Source organism: Schistocerca cancellata, chromosome 9, assembly GCF_023864275.1.
Source record: "Schistocerca cancellata isolate TAMUIC-IGC-003103 chromosome 9, iqSchCanc2.1, whole genome shotgun sequence".
Taxonomy (NCBI): Eukaryota; Metazoa; Arthropoda; class Insecta; order Orthoptera; family Acrididae; genus Schistocerca; species Schistocerca cancellata.
In genome coordinates this window covers 161,970,857-161,985,559 of record NC_064634.1, presented here as the reverse complement: position 1 = coordinate 161,985,559, position 14,703 = coordinate 161,970,857, and the positions used below count along the sequence as shown (strand labels likewise).

Here is a 14,703-nt window from a genome sequence, read left to right as displayed (position 1 = left end):
CGTTATAGCTCTCGCTGACATCTACAGGGGTACGTCGATGTCTCGGCCGTCACCTTACACTAGCTCCATCTCAGACACATATCGTGCGCAGTGGACCATGAATTTGACGTTCACTATCCACTGCCCTCCCGAGATGAGCAAAAATCTTTTGTAACAAACTACTGGGAAATAAAGGATTCAACTGACTTCAGGCTGTGCGTGACTTATGCTGCCCATCTACCTCCACTTACAAAATTAAGGGGTGAAATAAATATATTACCCCCAAATATTTTCGTTTTGATTTATTATTTTCAATGAAATTCTTCCCCGAAATTGACTTTAAGACTATCGCAACTTTCTGACTCATCTTAGGTTTCCATGTGCTTGGCATACAATTCGTGTGTTTCAAGTGACTGTTGTTATTGTACGAAATACGGTTACTGTCCTGCTTTCTCGAAAATGATTATCTTATTCCAACGCACTTACGTAATTTCCGCATGTACTGTCGGTTATTGCGAATAGCGGTTGCAGTGAGCCAGGGTTCGACTCATTCCAACCAGTGGGCTAGGAGCTGTGGCTGTTATTTATCAGTGATCAGCGAATAATACACCAAGACGATTCGTTATCGGTAATTTTGTAGCACGCTTTGATGTTCGTGGAAACGGTCTTGCCACAGTGGATACACCGGTTCCCGTCAGATCACCGACGTTAAGCGCTGTCGGGCGTGGCCGGCACTTGGATGGGTGACCATCAGGGCTGCCATGCGTTGTTGCCATTTTTCGGTGTCTACCCAGCCTCGTGATGCTATGAGGAGCTACTCAATCGAATAGTAGCGGCTCCGGTCAAAGAAAAGCATCATAACGACCGGGAGAGCGGTGTGCTGACCACACATCCCTAACGTCCCCATCCTCAGCTGAGGATAACACGGATGGTCCCGATGGGCCACTTGTGGTCTGAAGACGGAGTGATTTGATTTCGTAATTGAAATACGGGTGCTAATCACGAGAAATTATGTGGCATTTTAGTGCAAGTTCCTGGTTCAATTAGGTTAGGAAACGAGACACATAAAGAAGTAGATGAGTTTTGCGATTTAGGCAGCAAAATAACTGATGGCGGCTGAAGTAGAGAGGATGTAAAATGTAGACTGGCAAGGGCAAAAAAATCGTCTCTAAAGAAGAGAAATTTCTTAATATCGAGTATAAATTTAAGTGGCAGGCAGTGTTTCGTGATAGTATAGTATTTGTATGGAGTGTAGCCATGTATGGAAGTGAAACATGGATGAAGAATTTTGAATACTAAATGCGTCGATTAAGTAACTAATAAGGGGACACTGAATAGGATTGGGGGGACAAGAAATTTGTGGCAAAACTTCATCAAAAGAAGTGATCGGTAGATAAGACACATTATGAGACATCAAGAGATCAGAAATTTAGTACTGGTGGAAAGTGTGGTGGGTAATAATTGTAGAACACTAAGAGATAAATTCAGGAAGCATATTCAGAAAGATAAAAGTTGCAGCAATTATTGGGATATGAAGAGACTAGCACAGGATAGAGTAGCATGGAGGTGCATCAAACCAGTCTTCGGACTGAAGACCACAACAACAACAACAGATAGACAGCAGCATTTTTCAGGGAAGTAAATATGCAATGGCCACAGTTGTTGCCCTGGCCAATTTTACCCCACCTCCCTCCACGTATTACATTATTAGACTATCGTGGAGACAAGCATACGAGTGAATATATTTGTGAAATGTTACAAGTGATATTCGAAGCAAAGAAACTTAAGATGAAATCCTTAAAGGTAAAGCAAACTTCTTCGGGAATTTTTGGACGCTGCGAAATTAGTCAACCAGCTGGCGTCGCGTGAGTATGGGGGGATTCATAGGCCCTGGAGGCCATCCTGAGGTTTTAAAAGTGTCGCGTGTATGAAGGCAGGAGTGAGTAAAGCTGAGTGATCAGTCAAGGTGTTTTTCTTGCATGGAAAACCGATAGAGTTGGTTAGTACCTGTCCCTTGTGTGGTTGTGAAGGACTCAGAAGTTTTCCGGTATTTTGTGAACAAAATAGTGACTTAGTGAGTCAGCAATCGCTCAGTGGGTAGAGGTCTCATATCAGAACGCGGAGATATCAGGTAGCTGCAGGTAGTTTTGATATCAACGATGAGGCATTGGCGGGGTCTTATAGATGGGAACAAATTCAATTTGTTCCAGTGAAAATATGAAGTGGGGTGGTTTTGTGAGGGCCCTCCTCCTTTTTAACTATGGGCTGTTATCCTGTTATGTTTATGGAGGAGATGCAAGAAACGAACTGAAGACAGTGCAGTGACTGCTTGAAGTACTCGTTTCCGAATCTGGTGGTAAGAGCCGTTCCCATGCGAGCCTGAGCCCCAGGCAGCACCGCCAAAACTGCACCCACAGTCCCTCCCCGATTCTCTGGTAAACTAATCTTTGTGTAGATTTTCTACGCAGATTTAGTAAATTTTATGACTCTGTATTTAATAAAAAAGAAGCATTATTGAGAAAAAATGCTACTGGGGGTTTATAAATTAATATCGGAGATTTGACGTTTTATAATATTTATTACATTAAACTTACAGTTATAAATGATAAGTCAAATGAACAGCAGCTCAGACAGTTTTACCAAGGACCTTATAAATGTTCAATGTCAGGACCATTTGTCACACGGCATACATCGAGTCTATAGCCAAGCGCTCGATAGGCCGCAAGGGGCGCAATGACTGAGCTTGCTTTGCATGGCCTCCACGTTCACCCGACCTAACGCCATGCGATTTTTTACTTTGGGGCTTCATCAAGGATTGTGTATACGTGCCTCCGCTACCAGCAGACCTCCCTGAATTAAGAAACCGGTTTGAAGCAGCTGTTGCTACAATCACTGAAGACACACTTATCAACATTTGGGAAGAACTCGGCTATAGACTTGATGTATGCCGTGTGACAAATGGTGCTCACATTGAACATTTATAAGGTTCTTGATAAAACTGTCTGAGTTGCTCTTTCATTTGACATATAATTTATAACTGTAAGTTTAATATAATAAATATTATAAAGCGTTAAAACCCCGATATTCATTTATAAACACAATGTACTTAAATGAACTATTTTGGTGGAAATTGTTGCACAGAACAAATACAATGTAACATTGTAGTAATTAATGACAAATTTTATAAGCTGTCTAAAAAATTTGAAAGTAAAAGAAAACCTATAACTTATTGTTTATGACAGGTGTGTGCTTCTGATAAGTAAGGTGTAAATGAAGATCTGATTTGTTTACTCCTCATGAATTATTAATAGTGTTTAATGTATTAATTAGATACTAAAGAAAAGGGCTCCAGTTGAGAACTGAGAACGCATGCCTTTCCAAGAATGATCTGTGTGTGTGTGTGTGTGTGTGTGTGTGTGTGTGTGTGTGTGTGTGTCTGTGTGTGTGTGGGTGTGTGTGTGGGTGGGTGGGTGGGTGAGTGGGAGGGTGGGCGGGTGGGTGGGTGGGCGTCACTGACGTAAAGTTGAGCAGTTTTGTCGTATTCTATCGAAAATGTGGCTACATTTCACAGCCGGCTTTCACACGTTCTTGATCTTATCAAGTGTTTTTGATTTTTAATTTGTTGGAACTGCGTTCAAAAGATGTTTCAATCACTGGCATCATCAACAAATCTTCAAAGCTATTTCGTCGTTTAGATAAGCATCTCATAACGACAACGGAATTCGTCAAATGTCTTTTTTGTTTTCAGTTTGGTCAGTTTTTGCTCCCATCTGTGCCTGCACTTCTAGCGGGGTCCTGTCTCGCCGCCCCATCGGTATGGCCCTGCCTGTGGTAGGATCTGAGAGTCTTTTGAAAGTAGCTGGATTGCTACAGGACACTCATTAGTTGTGTGGGTGTAGTGACTATTTTAACCCTATCTCGCGAGTCAGAGCAGGCTGGTGATCCATATTTAGAGTGATAGTAGAAATACACCAGTGTAGAAAGTTAATTCGATTCTGCCAATACAGGTTTACATTTATCTCACAAGAGGACCGCGCCTTGTCGCCGTCACCGATTTCGTCCAAATTTATGGTATGTGCTGGTTTTGGCCAGGCGACACTCGCGTTAACGATCTGTGCACTTTCCGATGCACCGACTCCTGCCTGTACAGTAGCGCTGTATCAAAATTACGGGTCGGTAGTCTTAGTACACTACGCTGATGACGTTTTAAATGGTAGGGATGCCGGTAGAACAGGTATCAGTGGTAGGGAAAGAAACATAAATGTATCTGTAAGAGAGAAAGTGGGACCCGTCGATTTCTTTGTTTCTTTGTTTGGTTGTTTGGTTGTAATTAGAACCGCACATCAGTCACTGTTAATCCATTGTGTATCTTATGTCTTTAAGAAACTAAACTAAACTCTGCCCGAACTGGACATGAAGGCCCAACGGTACCGGCCGGACGCCGTGTCATTCTGATCCCACAGGGTTCACTGGATGCGGATATGGAGGGGCACGTGGTCAGCACTCCGCTCTCCCGGCCGTATGTCAGATTACGAGACCGGAGCCGCTACTTCTCAATCAAGTAACCGCTCAGTTTGCCTCACAAGGGCTGAGTGCACCCCGCTTGCCAACAGCGCTCGGCAGACCGGATTGACACCCATCCAAATGCTAGCCAAGTCCGACAGCGCTTCACTTTGGCGATCTCACGGGAACCGGTATTACCACGGCGGCAAGGTCGTTGGCATCGTATAGCCTTACACAGTACAAATTTCATGTTATAAGTAGTAAAACTTAGTTGACTGAGTGACTTTACCGTTTTTATGCAACCACTTCAATTACTTTTGATGCAAATACAACTTATATGCACAGACTTAAAATATATGTAATTATTGTCGTTATTTTGTACTCACTAGAACGTTCTTGGTCACGACAAAAGGCGAGAGCTTCCTGTTATAATTGATAAATGCGGAAGTTGTTTACGAATAACAGAAACATGTTTTATATAAGTTCGAGGAAATATTGAAGCGATGTTTGACCTATTTCCGTTTTACAGATTTAGTTTTACATTTTTATTAACTGTTGTTGTTGTTGTGGTCTTCAGTCCTGAGACTGGTTTGATGCAGCTCTCCATGTTATTCTATCCTGTGCAAGCTTCTTCATCTCCCAATACCTACTGCAACCTACATCCTTCTGAATCTGCTTAGTGTATTCATCTCTTGTTCTCCCTCTACGATTTTTACCTTCCACGCTGCCCTCCAATACTAAATTGGTGATCCCTTGATGCCTCAGAACATGTCCTACCAACCGATCCCTTCTTCTGGTCAAGTTGTGCCACAAACTTCTCTACTCCCCAATCCTATTCAATACTTCCTCATTAGTTATGTGGTCTACCCATCTAATCTTCAGCATTCTTCTGTAGCACCACATTTCGAAAGCTTCTATTCTCTTCTTGTCCAAACTATTTACCGTCCATGTTTCACTTCCATACATGGCTACATTCCATACTAATACTTTTAGAAATGATTTCCTGACACTTAAATCTATACTCGATGTTAACAAATTTCTCTTCTTCAGAAACGCTTTCCTTGCCATTGCCAGTCTACATTCTATATCCTCTCTACTTCGACCATCATCAGTTATTTTGCTCCCCAAATAGCAAAACTCCTTTACTACTTTAAGTGTCTCATTTCCTAATCTACTACCCTCAACATCATCCGACTTAATTCGACTACATTCCATTATCCTCGTTTTGCTTTTGTTGATGTTCATCTTATATCCTCCCTTCAAGACACCATCCATTCCGTTCAACTGCTCTTCCAAGTCCTTCGCTGTCTCTGATAGAATTAGAACGTCATCGGTGAACCTCAAAGTTTTTATTTCTTCTCCATGGATTTTAATACCTACTCCGAATTTTTCTTTTGTTTCCTTTACTGCTTGCTCAGTATACAGATCGAATAACATCGGGGATAGGCTACAACCCTGACTTACTCCCTTTCCAACCACTGCTTCCCTTTCACGTCCCTCGACTCTTATAACTGCCATCTGGTTTCTGTACAAATTGTAAATAGCCTTTCGCTCCCTGTATTTTACCCCTGCCACCTTTAGAATTTGAAAGAGAGTATTCCAGTCAACATTGTCAAAAGCTTTCTCTAAGTCTACAAATGCTAGAAACGTAGGTTTGCCTTTCGTTAATCTTTCTTCTAAGATAAGTCGTAAGGTCAGTATTGCCCTCACGTGTTCCAGTATTTCTACGGAATCCAAACTGATCACCCCCAAGGTCAGCTTCTACTAGTTTTTCCATTCGTCTGTAAAGAATTCGTGTTACTATTTTGCAGGTGTTGCTTATTAAACTGATTGTTCGGTAATTTTCACATCTGTCAACACCTGCTTTCTTTGGGATTGGAATTATTATATTCTTCTTGAAGTCTGAGGGTATTTCGCCTGTCTTATACATCTTGCTCACCAGATGGTAGAGTTTTGTCAGGACTGGCTCTCCCAAGGCCGTCAGTAGTTCCAATGGAATGTTGTCTACTCCGGGGGCCTTGTTTCGACTCAGGTCTTTCAGTGCTCTGTCAAACTCTTCACGCAGTACCGTATCTCCCATTTCATCTTCATCTACATCCTCTTCCATTTCCATGATACTGTCCTCAAGCACATCGCCCTTGTATAGACCCTCTATATACTCCTTCCACATTTCTGCTTTCCCTTCTTTGCTTAGAACTGGGTTTCCATCTGAGCTCTTGATGTTCGTACAAGTGGTTCTCTTATCTCCAAAGGTCTCTTTAATTTTCTTGTAGGCAGTATCTATCTTACCTCTAGTGAGATAAGCCTCTACATCCTTACATTTGTCCTCTAGCCATCCCTGCTTAGCCATTTTGCACTTCCTGTCGATCTCATTTTTGAGACGTTTGTATTCCTTTTTGCCTGCTTCATTTACTGCATTTTTATATTTTCTCCTTTCATCAATTAAATTCAATATTTCTTCTGTTACCTAAGGATTTCTACTAGCCCTCGTCTTTTTACCTACTTGATCCCCTGCTGCCTTCACTACTTCATCCCTCAAAGTTACCCATTCTTCTTCTACTGTATTTCTTTCCCCCGTTCCTGTCAGTTGTTCCCTTATGCTCTCCCTGAAACTCTGTACAACCTCTGATTTAGTCAGCTTATCCAGGTCCCATCTCCTTAAATTCCCACCGTTTTGCAGTTTCTTCAATTTTAATCTGCAGTTCATTACCAATAGATTGTGGTGTGAGTCCACATCTGCCCCTGGAAATGTCTTACAATTTAAAACCTGGTTCCTAAATCTCTGTCTTACCATTATATAATCTATCTGATACCTTTTAGTATCTCCAGGGTTCTTATTAACTAAATTACGTTTTCTACCGTAATATGATAAATCTGTATTGTTCTCTTTATTTTTGCTACAGTATTGCTCTGTTTCACGATAAAAGTCAACAGGTTTCCAAAACCTGAATTAAATGTCAACAAGTCCAATTTTGCTATAAATATCGTTTATTTTTAAGGGCAGACAAGAGAAGGACTACGTAGAACAAAAACGTTCCGTAGGTTACGCAGCCCTTTATATATTCTCGCTCAGTTCCTAGACGGTTTAATGCTTCTGTTTTTTAAGGGAATCTAGCTACCCACTGGGATTTTTTTTATAGTGTCATGGACGTACTACCGCCTTGTGGCTGGATTTCCAACATGTGAAGGATGAAGATGTGATTTTGATTTAATCTTTATTTCTGCGTTAGAAAGACGTTGGCTAGTGGGTCATTTGACATTTCATTTAATGCTACATTTTGTCCTGGTTGACATTACGTTTCTGTCACACAACGTTACATTACTTTATCAACTGCTTTCGTTTACAAACGTACCTTACTTGCTATGTCATGGAGGGGGGGAGGGGGGATTTCGATCGTAGCGCGGGGAACTCTGATGCAATGCCACCTCTCAGGGCAAAGGACCCCACGTAATCAAAATGTCTCCTAGTGGACCTTAGTTTTTCAATGGTAGCGATCTGTTTTTGTGTGAATGATACGATCAGTTCCCTGATGGTCTCCATGTATAGTTCCTGATGGAGATCCCTGATCCTGCGTCACTCATCGCATTCGTAAAGAAAGCGATCGTTATTAGGCAACACCACTAGGTATGCAACACACCTAACATACAGGTAACGCAGGTATGACATTAGCTGACCAAGGCTACTAGGAAACCTGCCGTAGTCACGCTTACTTGCGGTAGCCTATGGTTGTTTTGCAAATCTAACTGCCTGGAAACCAGCTAATATAAACTGGATTACCACTCCCCGACACGTTCTAAACAGTTGGGCATCTGCAGCTCCCAATTTCGTCACTTTCATTTATGGCCAAGCCCTGCATAGACTATAAATTTGGACGAAATCGATCACTTTACCTTGGCCCGAAGTAATATGTAGCGTAATTTGTCTCGTTCGCCTCAAAATGGGAACACTGCGTGCACTCTTCCTGCGGTCGCAAGTGGAACTCCGCTAGCTGCTACGGAAGCCCCGACGACGAACGAGAAGCGACATTTCATGAAAAACTGGAGAGGCACAATGGTATAGAAAGACACACAGCTAGCATAGATTACTGACGCTATTGGCTCCAGCTTCGAGCAACGCAAATGTAACTTTATCCACATGCTGTCAGAACAGATCTAATAAGGCGCACGCTCCCTGTACTTATCTATCCGCCCATGGGACACTATAAAACAACTGGAACTTGAATAAGAGAAAGCTTTGAATCTTTATCTATAATGATATCTACATCTACATCTACATCCATACTCCGCAAGCCACCTGACAGTGTGTGGCGGAGGGTACCTTCAGTACCTCTATCGGTTCTCCCTTCTATTCCAGTCTCGTATTGTTCGTGGAAAGAAGGATTGTCGGTATGCCTCTGTGTGGGCTCTAATCTCTCTGATTTTATCCTCATGGTCTCTTCGCGAGATATACGTAGGAGGGAGCAATATACTGCTTGACTCTTCGGTGAAGGTATGTTCTCGAAACTTTGACAAAAGCCCGTACCGAGCTACTGAGCGTCTCTCCTGCAGAGTCTTCCACTGGAGTTTATCTATCATCTCCGTAACGCTTTCGCGATTACTAAATGATCCTGTAACGAAGCGCGCTGCTCTCCGTTGGATCTTCTCTATGTCTTGTATCAACCCTATCTGGTACGGATCCCACACTGCTGAGCAGTATTCAAGCAGTGGGCGAACAAGCGTACTGTAACCTACTTCCTTTGTTTTCGGGTTGCATTTCCTTAGGATTCTTCCAATGAATCTCAGTCTGGCATCTGCTTTACCGACAATCAACATTATATGATCATTCCATTTTAAATCACTCCTAATGCGTTGTTGTTGTTGTGGTCTTCAGTCCTGAGACTGGTTTGATGCAGCTCTCCATGCTACTCTATCCTGTGCAAGCTTCTTCATCTCCCAGTATCTACTGCAACCTACATCCTTCTGAATCTGCTTAGTGTATTCATCTCTTGGTCTCCCTCTACGATTTTTACCCTCCACACTGCCCTCCAATGCTAAATTTGTGATCCCTTGATGCCTCAAAACATGTCCTACCAACCGATCCCTTCTTCTAGTCAAGTTGTGCCACAAACTTCTCTTCTCCCCAATCCTAGTCAATACCTCCTCATTAGTTACGTGATCTACCCACCTTATCTTCAGCATTCTTCTGTAGCACCACATTTCGAAAGCTTCTATTCTCTTCTTGTCCAAACTAGTTATCGTCCATGTTTCACTTCCATACATGGCTACACTCCATACAAATACTTTCAGAAACGACTTCCTGACACTTAAATCTATACTCGATGTTAACAAATTCCTCTTCTTGAGAAACGCTTTCCTTGCCATTGCCAGTCTACATTTTATATCCTCTCTACTTCGACCATCATCGGTTATTTTACTCCCTAAATAGCAAAACTCCTTTACTACTTTAAGTGTCTCATTTCCTAATCTAATTCCCTCAGCATCACCCGACTTAATTTGACTACATTCCATTATCCTCGTTTTGCTTTTGTTGATGTTCATCTTATATCCTCCTTTCAAGACACTGTCCATTCCGTTCAACTGCTCTTCCAAGTCCTTTGCTGTCTCCGACAGAATTACAATGTCATCGGCGAACCTCAAAGTTTTTATTTCTTCTCCGTGGATTTTAATACCTACTCCGAATTTTTCTTTTGTTTCCTTTACTGCTTGCTCAATATACAGATTGAATAACATCGGGGAGAGGCTACAACCCTGTCTTACTCCTTTCCCAACCACTGCTTCCCTTTCATGCCCCTCGACTCTTATAACTGCCATCTGGTTTCTGTACAAACTGTAAATAGCCTTTCGCTCCCTGTATTTTACCCCTGTCACCTTCAGAATTTGAAAGAGAGTATTCCAGTTAACATTGTCAAAAGCTTTCTCTAAGTCTACAAATGCTAGAAACGTAGGTTTGCCTTTTCTTAATCTTTCTTCTAAGATAAGTCGTAAGGTCAGTATTGCCTCACGTGTTCCAACATTTCTACGGAATCCAAACTGATCTTCCCCGAGGTCGGCTTCTACCAGTTTTTCCAATCGTCTGTAAAGAATTCGTGTTAGTATTTTGCAGCTGTGACTTATTAAACTGATTGTTCGGTAATTTTCACATCTGTCAACACCTGCTTTCTTTGGGATTGGAATTATTATATTCTTCTTGAAGTCTGAGGGTATTTCGCCTGTCTCATACATCGTGCTCACCAGATGGTAGAGTTTTGTCATGACTGGCTCTCCCGAGGCCATCAGTAGTTCAAATGGAATGTTGTCTACTCCCGGGGTCTTGTTTCGACTCAGGTCTTTCAGTGCTCTGTCAAACTCTTCACGCAGTATCTTATCTCCCATTTCGTCTTCATCTACATCCTCTTCCATTTCCATAATATTGTCCTCAAGTACATCGCCCTTGTATAAACCCTCTACATACTCCTTCCACCTTTCTGCCTTCCCTTCTTTGTTTAGAACTGGGTTGCCATCTGAGCTCTTGATATTCATACAAGTGGTTCTCTTCTCGCCAAAGGTCTCTTTAATTTTCCTGTAGGCAGTATCTATCTTACCCCTAGTGAGACAAGCCTCTACATCCTTACATTTGTCCTCTAGCCATCCCTGCTTAGCCATTTTGCACTTCCTGTTGATCTCATTTTTGAGACGTCTGTATTCCTTTTTGCTTGCTTCATTTACTGCATTTTTGTATTTTCTCCTTTCATCAATTAAATTCAATGTTTCTTCTGTTACCCAAGGATTTCTATTAGCCCTCGTCTTTTTACCTACTTGATCCTCTGCTGCCTTCACTACTTCATCCCTCAGAGCTACCCATTCTTCTTCTACTGTATTTCTTTCCCCCATTCCTGTCAATTGTTCCCTTATGCTCTGCCTGAAACTCTCTACAACCTCTGGTTCTTTCAGTTTATCCAGGTCCCATCTCCTTAAATTCCCACCTTTTTGCAGTTTCTTCAGTTTCAATCTGCAGTTCATAACCAATAGATTGTGGTCAGAATCCACATCTGCCCCAGGAAATGTCTTACAATTTAAAACCTGGTTCCTAAATCTCTGTCTTACCATTATATAATCTATCTGATACCTACTAGTATCTCCAGGATTCTTCCAGGTATACAACCTTCTTTTATGATTCTTGAACCAAGTGTTGGCTATGATTAAGTTATGCTCTGTGCAAAATTCTACAAGGCGGCTTCCTCTTTCATTCCTTCCCCCCAATCCATATTCACCTACTATGTTTCCTTCTCTCCCTTTTCCTACTGACGAATTCCAGTCACCCATGACTATTAAATTTTCGTCTCCTTTCACTACCTGAATAATTTCTTTTATCTCGTCATACATTTCATCTATTTCTTCATCATCTGCAGAGGTAGTTGGCATATAAACTTGTACTACTGTAGTAGGCATGGGCTTTGTGTCTATCTTGGCCACAATAATGCGTTCACTATGCTGTTTGTAGTAGCTAACCCGCACTCCTATTTTTTTATTCATTATTAAACATACTCCTGCATTACCCCTATTTGATTTTGTATTTATAACCCTGTAATCACCTGACCAAAAGTCCTGTTCCTCCTGCCACCGAACTTCACTAATTCCCACTATATCTAACTTTAACCTATCCATTTCCCTTTTTAAATTTTCTAACCTACCTGCCCGATTAAGGGATCTGACATTCCACGCTCCGATCCGTAGAACGCCAGTTTTCTTTCTCCTGATAACGACGTCCTCCTGAGTAGTCCCCGCCCGGAGATCCGAATGAGGGACTATTTTACCTCCGGAATATTTTACCCAAGAGGACGCCATCATCATTTAATCGTACAGTAGAGCTGCATGTCCTCGGGAAAAATTACGGCTGTAGTTTCCCCTTGCTTTCAGCCGTTCGCAGTACCAGCACACCAAGGCCGTTTTGGTTAATGTTACAAGGCCAGATCAGTCAATCATCCAGACTGTTGCCCCTGCAACTACTGAAAAGGCTGCTGCCCCTCTTCAGGAACCACATGTTGTCTGGCCTCTCAACAGATACCCCTCCGTTGTGGTTGCACCTACGGTACGGCCATCTGTATCGCTGAGGCACGCAAGCCTCCCCACCAGCGGCAAGGTCCATGGTTCATGGGGGGGGGGTCCTAATACGTACTCCCAGATAATTTATGGTATTAACTGCTTCCAGTTGCTGACCAGCTATTTTGTAGCTAAATGATAAAGGATCTATCTTTCTGTGTATTCGCAGCACATTACACTTGTCTACATTGAGATTCAGTTGCCATTCCCTGCACCATGCGTCAATTCGCTGCAGATCCTCCTGCATTTCAGTATAATTTTCCATTGTTACAACCTCTCGATACACCACAGCATCATCTGCTAAAAGCCTCAGTGAACTTCCGATGTCATCCACCAGGTCATTTATGTATATTGTGAATAGCAACGGTCCTATGACACTGGCTGCCACTTCTTTCTTTAGTTCGCACGGTGTCGCAGTGTTACGATTTAGACAAGACGTCGTTAATTATGCACAACTCTAAGGAAGCAGAAATTAATTTAATTTGTCCAACGAGGAAGCGTGTTGCGAATTTTCCCTAAGAGGATAATAACCCAGTACCTCGAATTAATTCTTAACAGTCGAAAGAAAGAGCACAAAGGACGAAGGCCCCTGTCGATCCAGCTTCCGCAGAGAGGCAGGCCGAACAGCAAACAAGAGTCTTAGGCAGCGCAGAGGGCGGTAAGATTCATAAGGGCTGCAATGAGAGCGCTCCTCGGTCCGACAGGCGGATCCCCCGGCTGCTGCTCTGATCCGGCCTGTCAACACTCCGTGCAGCGCAGTATTTAATGACGCTCTCACCGGCCTTTCTTGCAGCGCTCTAAGCAGTTTAGAAGAAAATCTCTGAATAGCTACATGATTCATTTCATGTTATAAGTATAAGCTGTTCCGCTGAGTCGAGAAAAAAAAGATTAGAAGCCTACTGTGGAAGCTACTTTCCCAAAGCAGAGCGTGTGTTGCTACTGCTGCCTTACGAGTGAATCTGTAAGAGCACAATATATGAGTGGCATCAAATGAAAACGAGAAAGATGCAGAAAGGTAAGTAGACTGTTTAATATTTCGAAAGGAATCACCATAACAATTAATACTTTTATCCTACTGTGAGAAAAGTTGGGCAATGCATTAAAGGAAAAATATTTGCTACGATTGTAGCCACGCTTTCTAACAACCCTACCACAATAAAGGTCAAAATTTAATAATGATTGTGGTGTTGATCACGCTGCTAAATACTGCATTTTCGGGCAACAACAAAGTTATTACGTGGCAGGTGTCATTAGAGCACAGTTAATAAAGTCATTTCATGTAATAATTTATAAACTAGGCACTCATCTTTTCGTGTTTCCCACGCTGGTCTCGTTGTAAAATCATGGCTCAATCGTCGAAAATCTAGGTGGTGATGATTCCAAGCTCGGATGCAAAGAGGCCTAGGTTTTATTCCGCGATATTCAAAAGTTTTATAGATGTGTTTCACAAACCATTCTTGAAGATTAAACCGTTGAAAGTTAGCACAATGGTGATGTAAAAAAAGTAATCAACACTCCGAATTTAAGTTACACTTCCTTTTTATTGCTTTTATTGCAATATCACGTAACACACAAAACATCACTTCACAATACAAAACATACCTGAAAACATCATCCTCACTGTTAAAGTTCACATTTTATAAGCTGACTACGATATGCGTTTTTCCAACATGACGTCCAAGACTTGACTTTCTCAAGGCCCGACTGTCTAAACTCTAATAATCGCTTACGCGCCCAAAAATCAAGAGTTACAAGTACGTCAAAGATCATAGTGGCAAAAGAAAGAATACACATAAGAATAATATCATTGCAACATAAACATATCGATGTATCAAAGTACCTCTACATTAATGAAATCAAATCTGAATGTTGTCTCAGAAATATGTTAATTACTTTACGGAAACACAGTAGAATATTACTGGCATCGAGAGGTTCAGGTGAGCTGCCGTAATGGTTACGTAATTCAAGTACCATTACATCACGGAACTACGATTGTACCCACGCATGCATCTTGAAAGATTAAAGCCCGCCTGGCTTGCCTCCTCCCATTAATAAGCTAAGACTATCTGCTCTTTGTCATGACAGGAGATATGCGGGACACATGATTCTCATCACTTTATGTAACTCATACTTGATGCTGAG

At 41.9% G+C, this 14,703-nt stretch overlaps 1 pseudogene; it reads left to right on the top strand.

Moving 5' to 3' along the window:
- The first annotated feature begins 636 nt into the window (after nucleotides 1–636).
- On the top strand, nucleotides 637–754 carry LOC126102379 (5S ribosomal RNA; annotated as a pseudogene).
- Nucleotides 755–14,703: the final 13,949 nt, after the last annotated feature.